This window comes from Strigops habroptila, chromosome 1 (assembly GCF_004027225.2).
Source record: "Strigops habroptila isolate Jane chromosome 1, bStrHab1.2.pri, whole genome shotgun sequence".
NCBI lineage: Eukaryota > Metazoa > Chordata > Aves > Psittaciformes > Psittacidae > Strigops > Strigops habroptila.
The window spans coordinates 112,964,801-112,970,800 of NC_044277.2; positions in this window are offsets into that span (position 1 = coordinate 112,964,801).

The window sequence follows — 6,000 nt, forward strand, 5'->3', positions numbered from 1 at the left end:
TGAGAGCTTTATGATGCCCCAGGTACAGAGGTTTACAGGGCAACAGTGGCTGCAGTGGAACCATGCCTGTTTCTGACCGATGCCGGGTAAGATACCTGCTTGCCCTCTGCTGCCTGCACAGGACACTGCTGCTTGGCCCTTAGGTGAAGGTGGCCTAAAGGGGAGAAATGAGTGCGTACGTGCTGGACCAGCTTCATGCCAGGTAGCAGCTAAAGAACTGTGACTGAGGCATTTTCCTTTGTGTCAGGCCTTAGGGCCATTGGAGCTGGAAGGGACTGCTAGGGGAAGGATGCCAGGAGAAAGCTCTGGAAAGCACAGTAAGGTCCCATAGGTTTAATATGAACCCTCTCAAACAGTGTGAATTTGGCAGGTGGAGTTTCCAAGTTCATCTGGCCGAGACACCGAGGAATCAAAGAGAGAGAAATCTCCTTTTCACTCGGTTCCAGGTGGAGCAAGATAACTTGTTCTGGCAGCTTTTCAGTATTCCAGAAATGTGTAATGATGTACACCAAAGTGTGTGCCCCTACCCTCTGGGGCAGAGTTCAGCATCTGCAATAAACTTGCACGGCCTAAACCAAGCCCGGAACAAGAGGATGCTTTTCAAAAGAAGCTGGCGAGTTCTCACCATTGCCTTCAGCAGTTGCAGTTCAGCCAGCTCATTTAATAAGGGACTTCAGTGTATGTTCTGCTTCCAAAAAACCAGATTCCCCTTTACTAGTCAAGAGGCAACAATCAACCGGGGGGGGCGGGGAGGGGAATGGGGAGAAGTTTGCGAATATGACTTTTCCTTTAAACAGTGAGTTATGCTGCTTTCCTGCTCAGCCGGCGCTGTTTGACATGTACATGTGAGTATTTAACATGCTAATTAAATGTCTTGTGCCACACAGGTCCTGGCCCCTTTTAGCACTTACTTGAAAATTCCCCAAGGAGCCGGTGCCAGTGCTGGAGCAGCACTGCTGCCCAGTGCCGCCTTGTGCTGCGATCAAACCTTAGGGCAATGTGCACTGAGTTGCGGCCACTGCGAGCTTCCCTTGGCTTCCTAAGAAACGTCCAGTGCAGCAGAAAATGAGAGCTGAAGTAAAAACATCAACTCTTTGCTTTTCTTTTGGGAAAATCCAGACAAAAAAATAATTCCTCAGTAATATCATGGAATAGTAGTTCATGTATGGGATGTTTAGTAGTGCTGAGAATCACCTATGATTTCATACATGATAAAGTATCACAATGATTTATTGCATGAGAAACCTTTCAGTTATATTTAATGAGCTTCCATTATATTGGTTTATTAGAAGAGAGACAGTCCTCATTAAAATAATTTCCAGAATTAAACTGGGAGTGTTATTAGATGTATTTGGGAATATAAGAGTCTCATCTATGGGAAAGGTATGTATTTGTCTGAATGTAAAAATACAAAGAACCTTTTAAATGTGAGGAAAGTGACAGACAGCAATAGTTCAGTTTTCCGAAGTGAAATTTTAGCTCTGGTCAATGTTTATTTTCAGGTTCTGCACTGTTTCTGTGAGCACTCTTGTCTTCTCATTAAGAAATATGTTCAATAAGGTTTGGAAGCAACTAGATAAAGAACAACTAAGTTTGTAGTAGCTGCTAACTCAATTCTGCAGTCTGAAAATAAGGGATGGAAGGGTTTTGTCCCAGAGAAGTGGAGTGACAGATTCGTGCTCAGCTTTCAGATCACCTCAGGCTTCTCTTAGAATGAGTTATGTTTCACTTTACTCTGTATTTATTAAACGCTTTTGTGTGATGCATTATAAAAGCTAGAAATACAGCAGCAAAATCCATTTTCCTCATGTACTGCCCATCACCAGCACCATGAAAGCCTTGGCACAGCCCATCAGTGCAGCGCGGGTGAGTGTCAGACACACATTTCTTTCCCAAGTCACACAAGAAGGGAAAACTTACTGAAATGTTTGTGTGTTTGTGTTGGACCGGACAGCCTGACAACTCCGCTTAATGACGTGAGAGGAGTTTAATGTAATTTAAAGCTACTCTGATCACTAATCTCACCATAAAGAAAGTTGTGGGCTTTTTCTGCTTCCCCAACTCCCACTGACTTCATTGTCCATTGATGTCAATAGGAATGAGTGCCCTGGGTGTGCAGTGGTGAGCCTGACATTTTAATGAGCCACAGTACAGTATCTGAGCTGCACTGAATACCCTGGCCTCTATAGATAACACAGATTTAGGGGAGTGGGAGAGGAAGAGAGACAGAGAAGCGGGAATAAACCTTTCCTCCTTCCTTTACACTGACTGGAGTGGAGAGAGCCATCAGCAGGTGACAGGTTTGCATCCAAGTCTTGAGTTTTTCCTTTAAAATGCCTGTAAAAGCCAAAGCCTGCAAAGGGTCTGAACAAAACAGGAGGTGAAAAATTGTGCCTCACTTTTACTGTGAAGAAAAATCGGTAGTGCTACAGGAGTGCCCCTTCCCTGGTTTGATTGTTGCTGCAAACCAGGAATTAATTACAGTTCACCCACTGGGTACCTGGCCAACAAACACTCCCAATAGGTTGCATGTATAGATTTGTTTAACTGCCTCAAAATGTCTTTTCCTGGCAAAATTCTTGCTCCATTTATATCAAAGAGTGCCTGGCCATTGGTTTTATTCAGAAAATAAATAAACAGAGTGGATGTTTGTACTGTATCTGTTAGACAGATTGCACTACAACAGCCATATTGCACTACAACTCGGGACACCTGAAGTTGAGCACCCAAGTTGCCTTTGTGGTCATGGGACCACGAATGACACCCAAAGGGTGACCCAGGACATCCAGATAGGTGCTGAAAGGCAGAGGGTGTGACTTCACCTTCTGTATCAATTCCAGTGAGAGGTGAAGGGACCTGTGCTTCTCTCATGAGCCACCTGACTGTTTATAAGATGAAGCAAATCTCCCTGAAGCTCCTTAGTTTTTCTTTTTTCTCTCTTTGTTTGCTGTGCTAGCCAGAGGGGCCTGCAGCATTGAAACATTTTATATCCGGCAGCAGCATGCAAGGTGGGCTGACAGCTGTGTAGGATGGACCTCTCAACAGAGCAGTGTATGTGTTTCCCGCTTCTCTAAAACGGTGCAGCCAGGCTGGGAAAAGCTTCAGTATAAGGATCTCTTTCTCTCCATGGATGAGAAGGGCCCAACCAGACCTTGCCCTCTGCAGGAACAAGACTGCAAACTCAATTTTTATGCCACCAACCCCAGTATGGAAGCTCCTTTTGGAGATGTGTAAAGCCTATTTACCTCATTTCCCAGAGGGCAATCAACTGCCGCAGGATAGGAGAAACATTCTGTCACTATCATCCTGGTTTAATAGGAATTTCATTTCCAGGAAGAATGTAGTGTGGGATGAAATCACCTCACCACTGCCGGCATGCTGCCAGTGAGGCAGGTGATAGCTGGCTGCAGCTAACTATCTCTTTTTATGTCCTCTTGGCCATCCTCAACAAAACCCACACAAAGCAGGATGTTGCACCTACTTCGTTGTCCAAGCAGGGGAAGTTCCAGGTTATGATGAGCAATGACCTTCACCAGGATGGGAAAAGAGTCTTGTCACCTACTTTTGTACTCAGCTTGCTTCTGGTGGGAATTCTAAGCTAGGCGATAGTTCTTTTCTACAGAACAGCAAGTCTCACAGCAAAATACCTGAAGGTAGAGGAGCTACTTTACCTACTTCTCATGTACTGGACTGCTCTAGCAGCACATGGCCTTCTTTTCTTTTCATACCCAGAGCAGTTTTGTAAATGCCAAGGAGAATTCTGCCCCTTGCTCTGGGAAACTCTACAACCTTCTCTTCCTTTGTACCTGTGTCCTTGCATAAAACACATATTTTCCTGCCCGTAAATTCCTCCCATTACATCTAACCTTATCCCAAATGAGCCACCCTTGGTGTTTATAGCCTTCAAATACTTGCAGAGGGTTATCATATCCTCCTCCTCCTCTAGTCATCATTTGGAAAAGTTGTTTATGCGGAATTCTTTCAGGCTTTCCTCATCCAGCCGTTCCCTCCCACCTCTCATGTGGTGGTGCTCTTTGAAAGCCCTCCAGCCTGTCTGCATCACCCCAGGCCTGATGTGCACAGTAACGATTGCAACAGCCCAGGTGCAGCTCTGGCAAAGCCCCACTGCAACCCCAGCACATCCTTACTCTGTGGTGCTATACCTCAGTGGGCAGCAACAAATCACACAGGCTTTTCCTGTCCCATGCTGCAGCAATAGCTGCTAACCAACTTGCCTGCCTTCCAGGTTTTTCTGTCCTATTCACTAGCAGTGTTTCAGATTATTTCTCCCAAATGCCTTAGCTTCATTTTTCCCAGGTGCTGTCTAGCTTGGTTATTTCCTGCTCATATTTCTAACCTCTCCAGCTCCCCCCATATTACCGCTACATCCTCCCTCATTTGCTTTTGACTGCTTGGACCAAATTACAGAGAAAGCAGAGATGAGCCAGGATGTGTATCCAGGCTCTCTGCCAGCTATTTTGCAATCACCCAGGCCACAAGATCCCACCTCTCGCAAATCACAGTGACAAACTTTGAGTTAGCAAATGGCTTTTCTTTTTCCAACCTACCTGGTCACACAGGCAGGACCAGTAGCAGCTGCCAACTAACCCACATGGTCACAGGGGCTTGAAGGTTTCCAGCTCCTGCAGCGACCTGCAAGGTCCTCAGAGGGCATCATCAGGTATTATTTCCCAGCAGTTATTTGAGGTTAGACACAAAAATGAACGTGTCCTGATTTTCAAGTGCTCATATTTTCCATTGGTGATTTTGGCCATCATGCTACCTAAAGAATGGAGTTCTGGGTGTGATTTGACTGACAGCAGGAAGGTTCACCACCTCTGAATTTCACCTTTGAAATTGCTCTTGTGTAGGTGAATGAATGTCAGCCATTTTGGAATTGTTTGTATGCATGCGTGTGCATTTGTGCAAGCGTGTGTTCTGATTTTGGAGGCAGAAGAGCAGGCAGAGGGACATTAGTACTCCCCAAGAGCAGAGGGACTGCAAGGGCAATGACAAGGGTCACTGGAAGTCTTTGGCTTTACTTAGGAATGGGGCGGCCTGTGCTTTAACCAACAAGCTGTTGCATATTTTCCCTCTTCAGAAATAGCCTTCATCACCTCACACCTACATAAGCTGCTTTCCAGCAGGTGACCTGCTTTCCTGAATCCAACCATTTAATCAATCCAGGCTTTATTTCTGGTTTAGTTCTTCATGTAAAGTTACTCCTGGTTCATGAACACTTTCAGCAGCTGTTCGTGGCCTTTCATCATTGCACCTCTCACTTCTTCAGGGCTTTTTCCCACTCGACGACTGAGGCATCATGTCTGCTGATGGAAAGTGAGCGCTCCTGACTTCGCTGCCTTCAGCTTTTAGAGAAATGACCCTTTAGCAGGAAATGGTTTACATTTCACTGACTGCAAATGATTTGGCAAACTAATATTTACTAAGTCAGACCCAACCTATGGAGCATTCCTGGTACCTAGCTGCCCAATGCCTGGGCAGGCAGAGCCAGCTCCATGGAGCTGCTGATGTGATACGGCCCCAGACCCTTAATACCCAGCACTGAAGCACCTGGTAGATGGCACAGGAACCACTGGCCCAAGCTCCCCCTGCCTGAGCTCAGTCCCCCCCACTGCCCCAGCAGGCTGACATCAGATGGTCAGGAAGATGACCTGGAACGTAAAGGCTCTGCAGACCCTCAGGCCAGGCATCAACCCCAAATCTCTCCATAGTTCCAATTCCAGTCTTATGCAGTAGATACAAGCTAGTGCTGCTTCCACCAGTATAATAGAAGCCAGCTCTGGTGTGTCTTGTGCAGAGGGTATTAGAGGAGACATGTGTGCCTTGAGAGTCTCTCAAGGCAGGGATGAGGAATGCGAGGAGTCCTGCTGCAATGGCAGGGGATTAAGGCAGACCTCCTGTGCAAAGCCCTGGGCTACTGGAAAACTGAAGGACCTCTAGACTGCAACAGTGAGATTCCTCTCTCCTCACATTATAGTG